Consider the following 20,782-nt stretch of genomic DNA (forward strand, 5'->3'; position numbering starts at 1 on the left):
CTGAACCTGTAAGCCGGCCCCAATTAAATGTTGTCCTTTATGAACTTACATTGATCATAGTGTCTGTTCACAGCAATAAGACCCTAACTAAGACAGACGTCAAACACACTTCAGTGCCTAGACACCCACAGCCCCTCAGGGTGTCAGAGGCTCTTGAGATGCCCTGTGATCTGGTCTATCAGCATGAACACCGTGAGGCTGGTGTTCTGAGGGTGCAAACACGTCCACAGATGGAGCTTGGAAAGTGTGGGGTTCAGCAGACTGGAGAAGAACGTATTGTGTTTCAGGCAGGGGTGAGACAGGGACTCCTTTGCTTTGAGTACTTGAAGTCATTGAAGTCATTGTATGGTTCAAGGAGGATGGGAGACTGTGAGTATACAGAGGTAGAATGAAGAGTGGGAGTGGGCATATCTGGCCTCCTCATCTTCCAAAAGCCCAAAAGTGCTCCATTATTAAGAAAAAGGCCCGGATGGTACCTGCAATGTCAACCTATGGCCACCAGATGGCACTCTGCCTCCGCTGTGCAGGCTCACAGCCCAGGGCCTCAGGAAATGTGTCACTGTGCCTCCCTTGCCCAACACTCCCCCTCCTCCCGCAGCAGTCCAGCGTCTACACCACAGGAAGCTCATCTTTAGAGAGATGTGTGAAACTCCACACCGTATGGCTTAGCTCTGTCCCCTTTTCCTCCTGGGGACACATCAGCAAGATCTCACCTACCCTGAAGAGGCCCTTAGCCAGAAGAATCCTCCACCCGCTCCCGTGCCTGCGTCCTGGCTGGACACTGAGCTTCCATTTTGAAACCTGCTGTCCTGGAGAAGCACAACCGATGGAAGAGAAGCATATCCCAGAACTATGTATCAATAGGTCTGCACCCGTGGTGCGAAGGCAGTCCTACAAATCCGGTTACCCTGGCATTTAGACCACTTACAGTGCGGGTGTAAGACTCTGACGTAATCCCCAACCTCGGGCCTGGAGAATTAATGAGGTGCTCGTGCCATTGAGCCGTGGAAGAAAGACTTGCACTGGGGTGGGTGGTTTCTGCTTGCCCAGAGTGGTGGAATGAGCCATGGGGCTGGAGGCCAAAGGACTCGGGCCACCCATGCAGGGAAATAACTCCCAGAGACCCATCGCAGGCATGGAATGGGCACGGAACGGTCGCTCCCTCTGAAGCTTGCCTCCCAGCCCTGCACATCTGAGACTTGGGGTCCATCCCATAGGAGCCAGGCCGTGACCAAAATCTGGCAGTTGGAAATCTACTCTTGTCAAGCTCTGGCTTTCAGGCAGAGAGCCCTGTCCTCGCTTACAGCTCCAAAAGCAATGAATAATTAATCATTGCATTCTTGAATGGAGAGGACATTTCAATGGATGAGTGACACTTTCAATAGGGTTCTCTGATGGTTGCTGTTGGTTCCTTCTGTCTGCAGCAGAACCCCAGGAGTGAAAGGCAGAGCAGACAGAGGCAACATTGTGTTTATTATGGGCTGTGCTTTTGACCCATCAGAAACTCGAGTGGATGGAGAGCAGCTGGATCGGATATTTACCTTGGCACCTGCCCGGCACCAGGCACTCTCTCCCATATGTTATATAAGTACTTTCTTACTCCATACTCGGGGCAACTGCTTGGCTTGTTGGCTTTGAGCTCCGTTGTGTGAGTGTACATGTGCACATGTACGTATGGGTGCATCTGTGTTTGCTTGAGTGTGTATACATATGTGTGAAAGGCCAGAAGACAATCTTAGGTGTTTGGTTTTTTTTTTTTTGGTTTTTTTTTTGGTTTTTTTTGTTTTTGTTTTTGTTTTTTGAGCTGGGGACCGAACCCAGGGCCTTGCACTTGCTAGGCAAGCACTCTATCACTGAGCCAAATCCCCAACCCCTAGGTGTCCTTTCTTAAATACTGTCTTTTTTTTTTTTTTTTTTTTTTTTTGGAGAGACTCTGGTTTGAACTCACCAAGTAGACTAGACTGACTGGCCAGTGAGGCCCAGGGATCTATCTACCTGAGTCCCTTGTCTTAGTTAGGGTTTTACTGCTGTGAACAGACACCATGACCAAGGCAACTCTTATAAGGACAACATTTAATTGGGGCTGGTTTACAGTTTCAGAGGTTCAGTCCATTATCATTAAGGCAGGAAGCATGGCAAAGTCCAGGTAAGCACAGTGCAGAAGGAGCTGAGAGTTCTACATCTTCATCCAAAAGCGGACAGGAGAAGACTAGCTCTCAGGCAACTAGGTGGAGGGTCTCCAAGCCCACCCCCACGGTGACACGCTTCCTCCTACAAGGCCACACCCACTTCAACAAGGCCACACCTCCTGATAGTGCCACTCCCTGGGGCAAGAATATTGAAACCATTAAAGTTAAGGTCCCATATACTGGGATTACAAGTGTAAGTCAACATTTCTAGTTTTTTTTGCTTTGTGTGTGTGTGTGTGTGTGTGTGTACACACACGCGCATGCCTGTGAGTCACTTTGCACACCTGTGCACATGCAAAGGTCAGAGGAGGATGGCAAGTGTCCTGCTCTCTCACTCTCTGCCTTGTCCCCCCACAGGATGGCCTCTCAGTGAACCTGGAGCTAGGTTGGCGAAAGGCAAGCCCAGGAGATCCTCCTGTCTCTGTCCTACACACCACTGGGGTTATAGGTGAGTGTGATCACACCCAGCTTCTTACACAAGTGCTAGAGATTTGAACTCCAATCTTCGTGCTTGGTCATCAGATGTTCTTGCCTGCCTAGACTTTTCCCCCAAGCCCTCCTGGATTTCTTATATTGGAAGCTAAATAAATGTGGTCATATATGAAATCAAAGGCAGAAGCTGGAAGACTGAGACCTCCGAATCCAGAGAGCCTGGGACCGGAGAAACAACACAGCAGTTACAAGCACTTGTTGCTCTTTCAGAGGACCCATGTGCAGTTCCCAGCATTCATATTGGGTGGCTCACAACTGCCTATAACTCCAGCTCCAGGGGATTTAATACCCTCTTCTGGGTACCCACGAGGGGTATATATAACTATAGACATCTATACGTAAACAAAAATAAAGCATTAAAAATAGTTGGGAGGGAGGCAACATAAATGTGGAAGATTGTCTATTTTCTTAAAAAGAAAGAAAGAAAGGAAGGAAGGAAGAAAGAAAGAAACAAAGAAACAAAGAAACAAAGAAAAAGAATGGAGGCCCTGTGTCATGCCACAATTGCAAGAGGCAGGTAAGTCTACGCCTCTTCTTGTCCAGCTCAGCTTCACTGGGAACAGCTAAAGAACACAGAGCTAGAGAGTACACAGGCTTCTCCTGCCCCATTGTGCCCCCTCCCCCTACTACATCCCAAGAGATGAGTGTGGTGCAGTAGGGTCTCCACAGTGGGGAGAGGTGTGTCAGTGACAGCAGGGAGGGAGTCAAGGATCCGCTGTCACCTGCATCAGTCAGCCGCCGGAGTTTCCTCAACCTCTCAGAGGTCTTGACTCAAAGACACCGATCCTTGGCTTCAATGCAGAAAGACGTTCAGGACAAACCAGTAGGAAGCAGAGTTGGAGTTTATTAAAAATAGAAAGAAAGGTATTTAGGGGGATGGATAGGCAGCCTGAGAACACAGATGTGTTCTGGGAGAGTCATCCTTAAGAGTCTGTCTGTCCTAGAAGTCTGTCCTAGCAGTTGTCATATATACTGTTTTGATGACTTTCGAGTTATACTTCAAAGGGTTGACACAAAATATTTTCTCCCTTTTTTTCCCCGTAAGAGATATTTAGGGCAGCTCTGGGGGTGACTTGGATGGGATATAATCTGATAAGCAAAACCAGGAACCTTCAGGGTTGTACAAGAGGTTAGGGCCTGTCCTTTTCCCGTGTACAGGACTTCCGGTGAGATTCCTAGCAGAGTGTATGGACAGACGGAAGGAAGAGGAGCCGTAAGCTGTTGTTGACTGTTTGGGAATTGATGCTTCTCAGCTGGGAGAGACACCCACTAGACCCTGGGGTCAAGGGTTCCTTTCCTTTCCCACGCCTTTTCGCTGTCCTTGTCTTTCTATCTCACCTCAAGTGTGGTGAAGAGCATCGGGCCTCGGCCAGAGAATGTGGCAGAGTCAGACAACAGGATCAACTGAGGACCCCACTATCTCTCGGGTGCTCGCTTCGCTTGTTCTCACTGTTTCAGGGGACTCCTGCCAGTCTGACGAGGAAACCCCCGAGAGCATCTTCCTTCCGGTTTTCATTCTGTTGGGAAACCTGGCTTCAGCTCCCCACGAGCTTCGTTGGTTCTTGAAGCTGCAGCAAATCACTCACATTTCTGTCCTGCATCAGCCCAGGCAACACTTGGGCAATGCTGACCCGGGGGAGCTCCGGGTGTCTGTCATGTCAGGGTGCACATGGTCCAGGGAATCCCTGGGAGAGAAAAAAAGGAGAGGGGACCAGCACGGGAGGTGAGCGTGTTTCATGGTGTTCATTTTGGAAGTGGCCGCTGAAGTTTGTGCAGGTGACAAGTGCGTAAAGGTCAGGCCGTGGAAAGAAAGCCCCTTCAGTCGAAGCTCCTGCGAAATTCAGAAGGGGCGGGGGGGGGGTTAGGGTTAGCATCGTCTTACTGCTTAGTTTTCAGAGGACACTCAGGTTTTCAAAGCCGACTTCCACCCTCGGGCCCAGAACTCTTCAGAGTGCCCGAGGCACTTTGTGGTGGCACACATATTTGTGTATCCACTGAAGACTGTTGTTGTAAAGTCAGAGCAACACATCATCATGTAAACACACACACGCACACGCACACACATGCACATGCACACACGTGCAGGCAAAGCACATGCACATAAAAATTTAAATTAATAAAACAAAACCGTCTCTTCCCTTGCCGGATGGCAGTGTAGCTATAATATCCCTGGTTCTGAGAAAAGAAATAAGGGAGAGGAGTCCAGGCCTGGCCCAGATTAGATGAGCAAACTGTGATTCAGAAAGAACCTTTTCTCTTTATGTGTTGGGAGGGAAGGGAGGGACAGACTTGGGGGGGGAGGAAGGGGGGAAGAAGGGAGGGAGGGAGAGGGAGGGAGGGAGACAGACAGACGGACCCACTGGCCTCCAGCACAGACTGCTAGAAATTGCAGCCCTAGAAAGCAGCACTGCCGGGGTGATTTTTGTTTCCTCTTTTCCTCCATGGCAGAAGGCTGGATGTCTTGGGACTAAGAGTGTCAGAAATGAGCCCAACACTGGAGTTCACCACATTGGGCTTCCATGATACCATTTGCTTACTAGAAGTAGTCATGAACCCTCTTCCCTTCCTATGCACCCCTTCTGCAGATCTAAAGACACAGTTGGACTGGAAAGGAGATCTGAGTGTCTGTGCTCCACAGAACAATTACACAGCAGCTGGATTGAGTGACATCCACAGATGCACTCATGGGCACACACACGCACATGCATACACACTTGCACACACATGCACACACATAACACATACATACACACAGAGCACACACACATACACACATGTGCAAGCATGCACACACATACATACACACAGAGCACACACACATACACACAGAGCACACACACATATACACATGTGCAAGCATGCACACACATACACATATATACACACATACACACATACATACACACAGAGCACACACACATATACACATGTGCAAGCATGCACACACATACACATATATACACACATACACACACATACATACACACAGAGCACACACAATACACACATGTGCAAGCATGCACACACATACACATACAATCACATACACACATGCAACATACACACACTCACATATACACAGGCACACACATACACATATACACACATGTGCAAGCATGCACATACACACACACAAGAAAGAGGCTTCACTTTAAATAATACATTTCTAAAAATCAGTGCATAATTCAGAATATCACACTCATATGTGTGTATGTGTGCATATGTATGTATGTATGTATGTATGTATGTATGGTGTGAGAATGGACTTGAAAATCAGTCTCCACTATAGTCTGCATTGTTGCTTTGTTTGAGAGAGTCTCTTGTTTGCTGAGGCACAGGACAGGGTAGTGGCCCATGAGCTTCTAGGGATTCTCCTGTCTTTACCTCTCATGTCCCTGGGAGTATTAGGGGAGTGCTGGGGTTACAGACAGACCTTCTACTGTATAGGGTCATGTGGAGTCTGAGGACTGGAGTTCAGGCCCTCACACTTATGGGCAAGTGCTTTTACACGTTGGGCCTCCTCTTCACCATGCCTGAGAAAAGCCAAGGACACACAAACTCGAGAGAGGTGGGGGTCATGTAAATGTCCTATAAAGTGCCAGGGGCCACGCAACACACCCTTGTAAGGTCCTTTCCTCAGCTCACACCCACTTCCCATTCTTGGGGGTGATGTGCATTTCTCATTAGGCTGTCTCTACTTCTATTTCTACCCCTTGTCTCTGGTATAATCTTTTTCATGGAACACGAGAGCCTGCAATCCGGTTCCCTTGAACACACGTCTGTGGCTTAGCACCCTAAGATGCTTTTTCTTTCCCACTGTTTCTCTAACTTCCATTTCTAACCTAAAAACTCCAACTTTCCCCTCCCCAGCTGCTGCTGGGATTGGAGGTTTTCAGTCCTGTTGTTTTCCCCCAAAACATTAATAAAATTGGCTTTGACCCTCCTTCTGGGTCCTTCTTTAAACTCTTTTATTAATGAGACTAAGAACCCCAAAGGTACCTTTGTTTCCCAATAACAATACTAGGCGTAACTTGCTTAGCCACAGACTGACACCCCTGCTTCTCCCATTGCTCAGTGACATCCGCTTCTGCCACGAGGATGTTAGTTTTAGAAGATTTGCTGCAGGTGTCCCAGATGAAGGTGCAGGCCGGAGGTCTTAGCTCTTGGCCCTTGTATGTCCATCCAGTAAGCAAACTCACCTTTTCACCCAAACTCACCCAAAGACACAGACCAGAAGTCAGGAGGAAACACGTGGAACAGGCGCTTGAACGCAAACATTTATAATGGTGCACCGCAGCTGACCGTTCCCGGGTGAGCATGCCGGGCCGTGCTTGCTTGTCGACAGATGAACAAACCACCATTCGAGTTGATCTGGGTTGATTGCTGGCTTCTCTTTTCCCTCCATCCCTTGTTTCCACTGGGAGGGGCTTCTCATCAGAGATTTCACTATCTGAGGCTGGAGAGGCAGTTTGGTTGGTGGGATGCATGTCTAACATGCGTGAAGCCCAGGGTTCAATCCTGGCACTGTATAAACCAGACATGTTGGTACATCCCTGTAACCCAGCCCTCAAGAAGTGGGGTGGAGACTTGGGTGGGCGAACGGAAGCTCAGGGTCAGTCTAAGCTACGTAGGGTTAACCTGAGTTACCTGAGTCCCTGTCTCAAAACAAACAATGAACAAAATGTCAGTATCCAGATGGCTAACCCTTCTTAAAGCGGCATTCTGTTTTGCGAGTATCTTGCCTGTCACAGCCCGATATACAAGAAAAGAAGGCAGGGGAGAGGAGAGAAACGGGGCAGTCGAGTGTCGCTTACCTTCCTGGCTCACCCTGTCTTGGCTCTCTCCCTTGGGTTTTGCTCTCTGAAGAGACACTACTGTGTTGTGGCTCTAGTTGCTAATCCTGAACTGTCCCAAGTCTTGTGACCTTTACTTAGTGTGGAAGGAGGACCATTTTGCATAGACAAGTCAGAGGGCAGGTGGTAGGGAGGGGTCCAACCTAGTGAGGCTGTGTCCTTAGGTAAAGAGAAGAGAGCCAGGCAGGGACAGGATGGTACGGAGGGTTGAAACACTGCTGCACCAAGCCGCAGGTGCCTAGTGTTGCTGGAAGAGGCTAATCCGTGTAGGTTTCTGAAGCAGGTGGCCCCGGTGACCCCTTGATCTCAGCTTCCTGCCCACAGAACCGCAAGACAATCAGGTTCTGTCATTCAAAGCCGCACGGTTTGTGGCACCTTTGTTACCGGCACCCTGGGAAAGTGCACTCGGGGTACCGCTGGGGAGACGCCGGAGACCCCAGGCTTTGAAATCAGATCCGAACTTGAACCAAGGTACACGGATTCATGACTTGATTTGCGGCAACTTTCTCACCAAGCCTCATTCCTTCCCTGAAACCTAAGTGGCCCGTGAAAGGCTAATAATGAGGCTCCTCTTGCAGGATGATTAGGGTACGCACACCAGTCGGGAATGCCTGTACTAGGGGAACGGAGGCTCTATAGGACTCCGTGGAAACGTGTTTGGGTGTGAGAACGGTGGGAAGTGGCATAGCATGCAAGGAAATGAGTCAGCTTGGCCCCAGACCTGAGCACCAGGCAACTGGCCAGCACCCCTCGCCTCCCAACTCTGCCCCAAATAACAGCCTAGCAGGTTCCTGCCTGGGTCCCTCCCATCACGTATGCTCTCCCCACCTTCACTTCCAAAGGGTCACAGTTTCAGCACCCAGAAGGGAGTCAATCTAAAGGTTTCACACGGAGGTGGCTCTGTGTCTCAGACTCTTTCGCTGTTCACCTCGGAGCCCTTCTTCCCACACCACTCACATCCATCCATGTTTCAAGTTCATGTTTGAGTCTCTCTCCACACTGTGTTCACACACGCCCCCTTCCTACTCTTGTGATGTCTTTGCATGCATTTATTTAGTATTTCGGCCGACGTGCTTAGTGCAGACAACTGAAGGGAGGAAGGGTCTATTTAGGCTCACGGTTTCGGAGGCATTAGTACATGTGGTAGGGGGAGTGCGGCAAAGCAGAGAAGCTCAAATCATGGCTCCCAGGAAAAATAACACAGGAAGGGGGCTGAGTGCAATACAGCCCCGCAGACATGGCCCTGGGATACTTCCTGCTGCTATAGTCTCCTAGGAGGGTCTCAAGCCAACCACAGTGATCATCAGGACTCACCGTCGTTCCTCAAACATCTCCTGGTTGGTCCCTGGCCTGGATCCTAAGCCTCTGAGTGCTGGGAGGATGCCTTACTGTGCTACTCAGCTACATAGATCATTAATACACCAGCTCCACGCCTCCAATTGAAGAGAACGTTCCAGAAGCAGCTGAAGAAGTGCATGGATGGAAGCATTCTGGATTCTGAGAGTATCCACAACTGGGGAAGACGTCCCATGCATTTCCCTGGGCTTCAGCCTCATCTGGTTTCCTAGTTTGTTTGTTTTTATTTTTAGAACAGTATTTCAATAACAGAACAAATTAATAACCTATGGATAGGATGCAAGTTTTTGCTGTCGACTTTTAAAAGATGAAATATAAACTTCTAAAGAAATGTCTAGAAAAGTATTCACGTCTGTGGTCTTGCAGCTCCCGAGGGCAGGGTTCAGGTAGAGTTGATCTCAAGGAGAATCTGGGGCAGTAAGTGATGGTCAGACTCCCCAGAAGGAAGGTGGGCTGAACAGGAGGGTCCACTCATGTGGCCCGTAGGCCTATGAAAAGTTGGAAAAGGAGGTAGGTCCTAGACAAAGAAAAAGGAGGAAAGGGGAGCCAAAAGAAACAGGTTTTGCCCCAAGAGGTCTAGGAAGAAGCCCTCAGCTCCTTCAGCACTGCATCCGCTAACGCAGACATGCTTCAGAACTGAAACACACAGGCACAGGAAGAGCTAGAAATAGCCTAGCCCAGGCCCCCTCATTTTGAAGCTGGGAAAATGGAAGCTCAAAGAACTTAAGAGATGTGCAGTGGTGTTACAGGCAGAAATAGTTTGTCAATATTCACAACAGGATTGGGATTGCAAAATAAAACTGCAATGGCCTTCAACAGGATGGCAGAACATGGTGTCTTAGTTAGGGTTTCACTGCTGTGAACAGGCACCATGACCAATGCAACTCTTACAAGGACAACATTTAATTAGGGCTGCCTTACAGGTTCAGAGGATCAGTCCATTATCACCAAGGTGGGAACATGGCAGCATCCAGGCAGGCATAGTACAGGAGGAGCTGAGAGTTCAACATCTTCATCTGAAGGCAGCTAGCAGAATACTCACTTCCAAGCAGCTAGGATGAGGGTCTTAAAGCCCACGCACACAGAGACACACCCACTCCAGCAAGGCCACACCCACTCCAGCAAGGCCACACCCACTCCAACAAGGCCACACCTTCTAATTGTAGCACTCTCTAAACCAAGCATATGCAAACCATCATATATGGGATTGGTGTTCTGCTTTAGTAAAATGTGGGGCGATAATTCTGAAAAGGAAGATACTGGGTCATTCATTGCTTTCTTAGTTGCTCTGGCTGAGTGTCTGACAGCAAGACCATACAACAAGAAGGATTTACTCTGGTCCTTGGTCTGACCTATCAGGATGGAGACGATGTCCCAGCAGACAGATACACGGCAGAGGGAGCCAGGGATGGCTTGCTTGCCTCTCAGAGATCATGAAACAGACGGATGGGGTTGGGGAGGAGATGAGGAATGGGGAGATGAGAAGGAAGTAACCCTGTAACCCTCAGGTCTGCCTCCCAGCAATCCCCTTTCTCCACGTAGGTCCCCTTCCAATCAAGTCTGTGTTGATTCAGGGAGCAACGAGTCTATTTCCCCCAGATTGTTTTTCTGCGTCCAAGGTCATTAGGTATAATGTGAGCTTTAAGTGTTTTCTGATTGAACAAGATTTAGGGTTCTTAGGAAAGTCTGTGGAAACATCTCTCCATTTTCTGAAAACAAGACAAGAAAAGCAGTGGCCTTGGGATCCAACCATTATACCTTTGCATTTGTGGTGCCTGGTTTATTTGCAGACAGAGTGGAAAGGTCACCTCCTCTGAGATACACGCTGAGCTCTGTGCTGCCAAATTGGAGCACCAAGCAAGTGTTTCTGGGAGGGGCCCTTCTCAGTAGCCGGGCCTCTACTGGGAGATCACAGGCAGATGACATGTTTTCTATGTCATTTGGTGGTTGGGCAGGGCCAACAGTTGTCACTGCACAGAGGCACGATGTGCTCTGACAAGGATCAGCTTGCAGTTTCTCTGAGGCACCCTTGCCTCTTGTCAAAATGCTGAGATGGCTCGGTTGGCTAAGTACCTGCCATGTAAATATGAGGTCCTCAGAACTCATGTAGAAGTCTGGATGTGGTGGCATGCACTTGTAATCCCTGGGGATTTGGAGACAAGAAGATCACTGAGATCCCACCAAAAGATCCTGCCTCAAAAAACAAGATGGGTAGCTATTGAAGAACAATACTTGAAATTGATCTGTGGCCCACACATAAACCTGAACATGCAAATGCACACTCACACACATACACACATACATACACACATACACATACAAGCATGCATACACACATATACACATTCACAAACACACATGCACACCACCCTACACACAGACACATACATACACATACACACATGCATATACACATATGTACAATACATACATATACACTCATACACATATGCACACACATACACATATACACACACACATACACATTCACACATGCATACACATACATACACACATACACACATACACATGTAAACATGCACACACACATACATATACTCATATACACACATATACACATTCACATACACACATACACACACATGCACACCTCTTATACACAGGCACATACATACACATACACACATGCATATACATATATGTACAGACACATACATGCATACACACATATACACACATACACATATACACATTCACACATGCATACACAGGCATACACACATACATGCATACACACATATAAACACATACACACATGCACACACTTAGACATAGACACAGACACACATATACACATACACACATGCATACACATTCACAGACATAGACATATGCAGACACCAGGAGACATACATACATACACAAACAGATACATATACATAGCACACACAAATAAACACATAATAATAAATAAAATCTTTCCGTAGCTAGATTGACAGAAAGAGATAAATCTCAGTGTTCCCACTCTAGACCTCCTGCTAAGTACCCCAGGAGTCTTCTTTCTGTTAATCTCTCATTAATTGTCAAGAGGAAATGCTTCTTCTGTGGGGCAACATTTAGAATGAGTCACTGACATTACTTCCTTCATTTTCTGTCCAACTGGAAGAGCTCCAGGAGACTGGACCAGCCATGGAGTAGCTCCAAACATCCCACACAGCTGAGAGGTTGCTGTGGAGCTACGTGCCTTCCTGTCCCCGCCCCCAGATGTGAGTGATGTTTGGCGAACTATGAGAACAGATCCTGATGACTGAGCCTATTTCATAACTAATACTTGAAAGGGTGAGTCAGGGGCTGGAGAGATGGAGTTCAATTCCTAGTACCAACAAAGTGGCTCACAACCTTAACTCCTGCTCCAAGAGATCTGATGCCCTCTTCTGAACCCCCTAGGCACTGCACAGATGCAGTGCACAGACAGTTATGCAGACAAAACATCCAGTCAGTGGTACACACCTTCAATCCCCGCACTGGGTATTCAGAGGAAGACAGGTCTCTGTGAGGAGTTCAGTCAGGGAAATACAGTGAGACTTTCTCAAAGCGAACAAGTAAATGAAAACCAAAGCAAAGCAAAACAAAGTAAAATTCACCCATACACACAGAATAAAATATGAAAGTCAGAGGAAGAACGGTTCTGAACACTGCAAAACCTTGCGCACATTCAAGATGCAGTTATAGAAGTTTCGGTGATTAATCTAAAAATACTGTGCAGCAAACTTTAGAAAATGCACAGAACTCCTGTGCTTTATTTTCCTCTGATGGACGGTTACATTTCACAGTCAACTTGGCTGGATTTAGAATCACCATGGAAACGCCATTGGATACATCGAGGAGCGAGTTTAGCCGAACCGGGAAGAATGACAGTGGATGGTACCACTCCAGGATGAGGTCCTGGACTGAATTTAAAAGAAGAAAGTCAATAGGGAGGTGGTGCGTGATTTTAATCCCAGCACCTGGGAGACAGAAGCAGGTGGGTCTCTGTGGGTTCGATCGAGGCCAGCCTTGTCTATACAGTGAGTTCCAGGACAGCCTGAGCTACACAGTGAGACCCTGTTTCAAAAACAAAACAAACAAGACAAAATAAGGGAACAAGGAAGGAAGGAAGGAAGGGAGGGAGGGAGTGCGGGAGGGAGGAAGGAAGGGAAAAGAATAAAACGGAGAAAGTGAGCTGAGCATTTATCTCTCTACTTCTTGACTCGATGCCATGTGACCAGCTGTTTCCTGACGGTGGACACCACGTGACCAGCTGTTTCCTGACGGTGGAGGCCATGTGACCAGAGGCTCCCTCACTGTGGATACCACGTGACCAGCTGCCTCACGCTCTGCCAGGAAGACTCCCCTACCAGGCGGGACTGTCTGGTCTTAAACTGTGAGACAAAGTAAACCTTCCTTCCTTCCTTAAATGACCTTGATCAGGTATTTTGTTACAGCACTGTGAAAAATGACTAATATAGTTGCTAGTTTAGAATTTTTAAAACTTCCGGGGCCTATTGAAATGGATCAGTGGGTGAAGGTGTTTGATGCCAATCCCAAGAACCTGAGTTCAATTCCTGGAACCCACATAGCAGAAGAACTGACTCTATAATGTTATGCTTTGACCTCCACGTACACGACACACACAAGCGCAAGCGCGCACACACGCACACGCACACACACACCTGTATGGAGGCAAAGAGCCAACTTGTAGGAACCATTTCTTTTCTTCCATCATGTGAGATTTGGGGGCTCAAACTGAGGCCATCAGGTATGGTAACAGGCCCCAGAGAAGCCATCTTGCTGGACCTTAGTGTTTTTAAATCTTTGGATCTTTAAAAGGATTTCTCTATCTCTCTTCTTTAAGTTGCATGGACACATTAATTCTCCTTTCTTCCTCTGATTTATTTCACTCGAATGGATGGCTAACTCTGAAGCAGAGAAAAAGGGAAGCAAAAATATTCTTTCAAATGCACAGGTTGCATTCTAGGCGAGGCACCGAGGGGACAAGTGGGTAGCCGTACCCACACAGCAACCCTTACTCACGTGCGTGCTGGGTTCCAGAAGCCTTTAACTGAGATTTCATCATGCATTCAAAGGCATGGATTTTAAATGCAATTACTGTGTATAATTAGCCGTTTTATCTCTGGTGTCGGTGAATTTGAAATTTAATCCCTGATTGCACAAAAGAGTGTAGTAAGCAGCAGACCCCAAGGTTGTGCTGGTGCCATTGTACATCAGTTGGTGGTTGAATGAAATGGCTGAACTTAAAGCCACAGGGGTCAAAGGATGTAAGGAAAAGGATGGAGACAAGATGTTGGTGATCACCTGAGGTGCCTTCAAACTTGCAGACCCAGGTCTCAGGCCTCCTCTTCTCTGGAAAAGCCTCTTACCCTCACCTGTGGCAGATGGAGTTGCTCACCTACCTCAAGCACAGTATTAGATGTGTGTCTAATGGCAGCCACCAACTGTCTCCCTGTGTCCTTCCTGAGGGATCCTCTTGGGTTATTATTAGTGCTTCCATACAGAGCACAATCACAGTGAACAATCCATGGGTGGATGGATTCATGGCTGGATGGGTGGCAGGTAGATGGATGGATAAATGGTGGGTGGATGGATAGGTGGATGGATAGGTGGATAGATGGGTGGATAGGTGGATAGATGGATGGATGGATAGATAGGTGGATGGGTGAGTGGATGGGTGGGTGATGGATGGATGGATGGTTGGATGGGTGAATGAATAAACCAAGCATGAGTTAAAATCAGCTACAGAGCCTGGAAATGATGGCTCAACCAGTAAAATACTCGACACACAAGTATGAGGTCCTGAGTTTTATCCTCAGAACCGTGTAAGAAAATAGAAAACCCAGGCATTGTGGTACGTGCTTGTAATCTCTGCATATATGTGTATATGTGTGTGCGCGCATGTGTGTCTGTATGTGTATATGTGTGTTTATGTGTGTGTCTGTGTGTATGTATATATGCATATGTGTGTATGTGTGTGCATGTGTATATGTATGTGTGTCTGTCTGTATATATGTGTATATGTGTGTGCATGTGTTTATGTGTGTGTCTGTGTATGCATGTGTATATGTATGTTTGTGTGTATGTATGTATGTGTGTATATGTGTATGTGTGTGCATGTGTTTATGTGTGTGTCTGTGTGTTTGTGTGTATGTATATATGTGTGTGCATGTGTTTATATATGTGTGTCTGTGTGTCAGTATATATGTGTGTATGTGTATGTGCATGTGTTTACATGTGTGTTTGTATGTCTCTGTGTGTGCATGTGTATATGTATGTGTGTATGTAGGTATGTTTGCGTGTATGTATGTATGTATGTATGTATGTCTACATGTGTGTTATGATTTCCATGCCTGGAAGGAACTGAGTGGCAGCACATAGGCACTACACATGGTTCCTAAACAATGAGGTTCCCACAAAGAGTTTGTCATTTTCACAAGAAGCTCTTGGCCAACTGACAGGTCCCTCCAGTCACCCCACAGCCATTGGTTGTGGTGGCAAAGGAGACAGTGGGAAGCTCAAGGGATACACACTCCAGTTTTCCCTGTGCCCCATACCCTTCCCTAGTCTCTCTGTAGAAATAAGAGCTCTGGGCACTCTTGGTCACCAGACCCTCAGTACCATGCCTGGCAAACCAGACCTGTGCTCATCAGCCATTTTGACATACCAAAGGCCACAGAGAAAGAGCATGAGGGACAAATCCTGCACCTGCTATCACACATGCCTCATGCCTACCTGCTATTTCCCTTGCATGTGACATGTATGTGCGCAGGTGTGAACCTCATATGGGTTTTCATGTGTACACTTGTATGTAACAGTATTCTTTTTTAGAGTGTGCCTCATGTGTATGTGTATACATAAACACATTTGGTTTTATATATAAGAGTTATATAGCCAGGCTGGAGAGATGGCACCACACGCATCATAGGAGACAGAGTGAACTGAAGCTAAGATTACTTCTGTGGTTGAAAGGGAGAGGAAGAAGCACTTTCAGGTGCCCTTACCCAGAGGTAGGTTCACAGCCGCAAACCCCCCAGAGACAGAGGACTCTCAGCCCGCCTTCACTTCTAGGCTCACTGAAGGGACAGCGGCTCCTTCTGCAATCCCTTGTCATGGTCACTGGTGGAACTCGTGATGTTTCAAAGAACCTCAGGGCACCAGGGAGATAGCTCTGTTGGGAGAGTGCTGGCCAAGCACTCGCAAAGCTCTGGGTTCAAGTCTCAGGATGGCGGGTGGCACAGCGTCATCATCTGAGCATCTGGGAGATGGACGCCAGAGGATTGGGAGCTTGAGGCTGTTTTTTGCCTTAGGTGGTGAATTTGAGGTCAGCCCAGGATACATAAGACCTTGGGTCAAAAAGAAACAAAGAAAGAAAGGCAGAGAGCCAGGAGACATTAAGAGCTCTTGCATAGGATCAGGTTTAGTTCCCAGCACCCACATGGTGGCTCACTGACATCTGTAACTCCACCCCCAGTCACTCTCTTCTGACTCGTGAGGGCACTGGACATGAACATTGAGTACAGACATGCACGCAGGCAAAATACGCCCCCACACATAAAAATTTTAATAATAATAATAATAATAATAATAATAATAATAAACTTTCAAAGCACACCTTTCCCTAATCACCACAGAGGAAAGACACGTTCTCCACATTAAGACATCTAAAGACTGTGATTAATTGGGCAGCAACTGTCTAATGACCTGGAGGTCCATGTAGGGCAAAGGACTCAGCTAGGCTGTCTACAGGGCTCTTTTAGTGCCCCACGTGGTAGGGATTATGGGGCATGGTTCCCTCTACTGCTTCTCCAAGGAAAACATGCCTGACCAGCAGCAGAGATCAATAAAAAGACATCCCGCAGAAAACAAGAGATTTCACAGGGGCGGAGGCAGACGTGCTTTTTTATTTATGGCTCACAATGAGCAGGGGATAAACGTGTGGAGGGTGGTCGGAAAGTCGCTCTTAATCGGGGCCTGTTCTGGGTGTCTTCGGAGCGACCGCTTCTCCCACACTCGGCGAGGGTGGTCAGAAAGCCGCTCTTAATCGGGGCCCGTTCTGGGGGTCTTCAGAGTGACCGCTTCTTCCATACTCGGCACTGTGACCCGGTAATGGGAAGGTTTGGGAGAGCTGGGAGGGGGAATGAGGGCTTTTCCTAAGGAAGGCAGCAGAAAGGCAGCTCTGGGTTGAAGCTGCTGACCGGATCCCTCAAATGTAGATACTGCATCACAGGGCAGCAAAAATCTTCTCAGAGCCTCCCCACCCCCCGTACAAACTCCTGATCCATGAAAGAAATGGGCTCTAAAGATGGCAGCCACGCCATCCGTTAGCTGTTTGGTCACCAACGTGCTTCTAGAGACGGGAAAGAGCTATTCAGCACTAAAGATTTAGGGACGTCTGTTGACATATTAAGGGAGCAGCCTCATGGGAGAGCTGACAAGGCTCCCAGAAACATCACCAAGGGAACGGTGACGCAAATTCGTTTGGTTTTCACAGGCTGGCGCGGGGCCAGACTCCCTGCCTGACAGCTGATGTAACTCCAGTTCCTATCTAGGTTAGCTTGCTTCGATAGTGCCGGCAGAACACACAGCCCCAGTCAGCAGCAAGCTTCTTTTGTAGACCAGAGTGAAAGGATAAAGATATATATCTTCTTTAGATCTTGATGAGTGTCGCATTTTAAATGGGGAGAGATGGGTCAGCGGTGACAAGTACTGGCTGCCCTTCTGGAAGATCAGGGTTCGATTCCCAGCACCCACACAGTAGCTCACAGTCATCCAAACTCCAGTTTCAGAGTGCTGATCCCCTCTTCTGACCTCTGTGGGCACTGGGCATGAATGCGGTACACAGACATACAGGCAAACAAAACTCCTAGACACATCTACGTTTTCAAAAAATATTTGTTTTATTTATTTTATGTATGCGAATTCACTGTCACTGTCTTCAAACACACCAGAAGAGGGCATCTGATCCCATTACAGATGGTTGTGAGCCACCATGTGGTTGCTGGGAATTGAACTCAGGACCTCCGGAAGAGCAGCCAGTGCTCTTAACCACTGAGCCATCTCTCCAGCCCCTATTTTTTTTTTTAAAAAAATTATTTTTAAAAAGAAAACGTTTACAAAGGATAAGAAAGAAATCTCAGGTCAGCCTAAATCCCACCTTAGCACAACCAGGTGTGCCCAGCAGAGGCAAGCCCGTCACACACAAATGCCATCACTACTTCACAGATACCAGCTCTTAACATTGTTTGACCCACCTAGGGAACAAGATTGTCCCCAGCTGAGCCAGACCATGGCAGGAGAGAAAGCAGGACACATTAGTTGGGGATGCAGAAATAACGACCCTTATAACAGATCGCTGTTTCGAAACGTTCCTCTTAGAGACTGCCGATTTCCAGCCGTTTGACAGTCGATAACGAGAACACGTTTTCACCAGACTTGGCTCAGATGCTGATGGTTGCCCTGTGCCGGGTGTGAGGGGACGCTCCACACTCCACTTTCCCCAGGCCTGGCAGTTTTAGCTTTTCCAAAGTGAAGAGGAAGACTAGCTTTTAAAACTTATTAGGTTATCCCAGGCTGGAGGAACCTGGGTTGCCTTTCCAGGCCAGTAGCCGAAACGTAATTGCTTCCCTGGCCTTTAGACACGGATAATTAAATCGTCCAGAGAGGGAGGGAGGTGAACAGTAACGGAGACAGAAGAGCCAGGCTGAAAATACAAGGGAAGGACTAGAGATGACCGGATACCAGTCCTTGAAGGCACAGTCTTGATCATAGTTTACAGCACACCCCTCCCTCTCTGCTCTGTTTTTCCTCCCTTCTCCCTCCCTCTCCCCTACCCCCTTTCTTTTCTTCCTTTCTTCCTTTCTTTGTTTATTTTTCGAGACAGGGTCTTTCTGTGTAGTTCAGGCCTTAAACTCACACCAATCTTTCTATCTCAACCTCCCAAGTTTTAGATTACAGGTGTAGGTTAGCCCATTTCTTTGTTCTCTGTGTGTATGCATGTGTGAGTGTGTGCATGCGTGCGTGTGTGTTGATGTATGTGTGAAGACACATGGAGTTGAGAGTCAACCCCAGGTATCATTCCTCAAACATTATCATTACCTTGTTTTTGAGGCAAGATCTCTCCCTGGCCTGGGTCTAGGGTTTTTTGTTTGTTTGTTTGTTTGTTTTGATTTTTTTTGCATTGTTTCTGCAGTCTGACTCAGGCCCCTCTACTCACAACTAAGCTGTCTCCCCAGCCCTCACCGAATTTCTTTCAGGTAAGTTTTGAAGCTGTATTGTTTTTCAGCCTAGGAGACATTTAAGGATAAACCTCTGAATTCACTTGAAAAGTTGACATTTGTTCTGTGAGGATTCCTAGATTTGATTCGCTTCTCTCACGAGATCCAAGAGGCTCTGCCTCAAGGAAGATGGCTGGAACCGACAATCGCCGTATTAAAAGAAATAAGTCAGAATCAAAAATTCAAGGGTGGTGTGCTTCTGTGAAAACAAAATCAAACATCAAAACACAAAAATCAAGGCGAGAATCTGGAAGTGGGAGGACCAGAGTTCAGTTCCCAGCACCTACGTTAGGTAACTCAAAACCACTGGAACTCCAGCTCCAGGGGATCTGGCGCCCTCTTGTGGCCTCCAGGGACCCTGCACTCACATGCATAGAAACACATGTACACATAAATAAAAAAGTATATTAAAAAAATTAAAACAGGGGCTGGGGATTTAGCTCAGTGGTAGAGCGCTTACCTAGGAAGCACAAGGCCCTGGGTTCAGTCCCCAGCTCCGAAAAAAAGAACCAAAAAAAAAAAAATTAAAACAAACATGTATTCTAGATCTAGGACAATGTAAGGGAACACTGTGCTTTCTGGGGTCTCATATGCTCTACAGGTCACCCGTAATCCTTGGAAATCCCTCTCCTGTGGTCTTACCAGGCCCCATGTCCAGATGCTTCTACAACTTCCTAGACAGTGCCTTCAGCTGGGGAACAAGTGTTCAGACACATGAGCCTGGATGGTTGGATGGTGGTGGAGGGGACCTGCACATTCAAATGGTAACATTTATCTTGATTCAGGAAGAGGAGAGGAAGAATCAAGGCTGTCTCGAAAGTCTGGGTTGTTTCTGTCCCCCAACAACATCTCAACGACATAGTGCCGTAGGGGGCCGAAGGCTTTAAGGCATCAGTTTGAGAGACAAGCTGGCTCCCTTGTTCAAAAGACTCAGCTTGCTTTTCTTGGAAACAACACAGCCCTAGAGTGACACAGCACCAGTTCCTGTATGGGCACTGGGGTCGAGGGTGGGAAGACTGGGGATGGCATGGTGGCAGAGAGACTCGGGCAGGAGAATCTAAATATCTGGGGTTTGTTTTGTTTTGTTTGCTCTTTCTAAGTCAAATAAGGGAAAGACCGAATAAAGAAGCCAGCCAGTGCTCTTTAGTTCCTCAGACTTTCAAGTAGCTTCATTTTTATAGAGCACATCTGTCAGGTTCTTTTAAGGGCAAAATTATCCTAAGCAATCTGCCCCATGGACCTCGTATTTTCAGAAATAAACCTTGCCTTGACAAGCTTCTAACCAGCGAACACAGAAAAGTTCAGGTGCTGTCCCTGGGGAACTCCTCGTCCTCCTGTCCCTCCCTCCCTCCAGAGCGCTGTGTTATGCCTCCACACCCCACTTGGGCAGTTTGGTCTGTGAGCGCTTGTTACTGCTCAACTATTTTAAAAACTTATTTATTTCTATTTTATGTGCACGGGTGCCTTGGCTGCGTGTATGCCTGGGTGAGGATGTTGCATCCCCTGGAACTAGAGTCAAAGACGGTTGTGAGCTGCCATGTGGGCGCTGGGATTTGAACTCAGGACCTCTGGGAGAGCAGTCAGTGCTCTAAACCACCAAGCC

At 47.4% G+C, this 20,782-nt stretch overlaps 1 long non-coding RNA gene across 4 annotated transcripts; it reads left to right on the top strand.

The window, feature by feature from the left end:
- The first annotated feature begins 579 nt into the window (after window positions 1-579).
- Window positions 580-13,297, top strand: LOC147999621 (uncharacterized). 4 transcript variants are annotated; one of them, XR_015644260.1, is made up of 4 exons: window positions 580-1,588; window positions 2,547-3,198; window positions 12,018-12,190; window positions 13,120-13,297. It is a non-coding gene; the product is annotated as an uncharacterized LOC147999621 (long non-coding RNA). The 4 variants fall into 4 exon arrangements; XR_015644262.1 differs by lacking the exons at window positions 12,018-12,190; window positions 13,120-13,297 and adding an exon at window positions 4,140-6,624; XR_015644259.1 differs by lacking the exons at window positions 12,018-12,190; window positions 13,120-13,297 and adding an exon at window positions 3,840-4,837 and having other exon boundaries at window positions 580-1,648.
- The last annotated feature ends 7,485 nt before the right edge of the window (window positions 13,298-20,782 follow it).

The sequence above is a fragment of the Rattus norvegicus genome, chromosome 19, assembly GCF_021556685.1.
Source record: "Rattus norvegicus strain SHRSP/BbbUtx chromosome 19, alternate assembly SHRSP_T2T, whole genome shotgun sequence".
Lineage (NCBI taxonomy): Eukaryota > Metazoa > Chordata > Mammalia > Rodentia > Muridae > Rattus > Rattus norvegicus.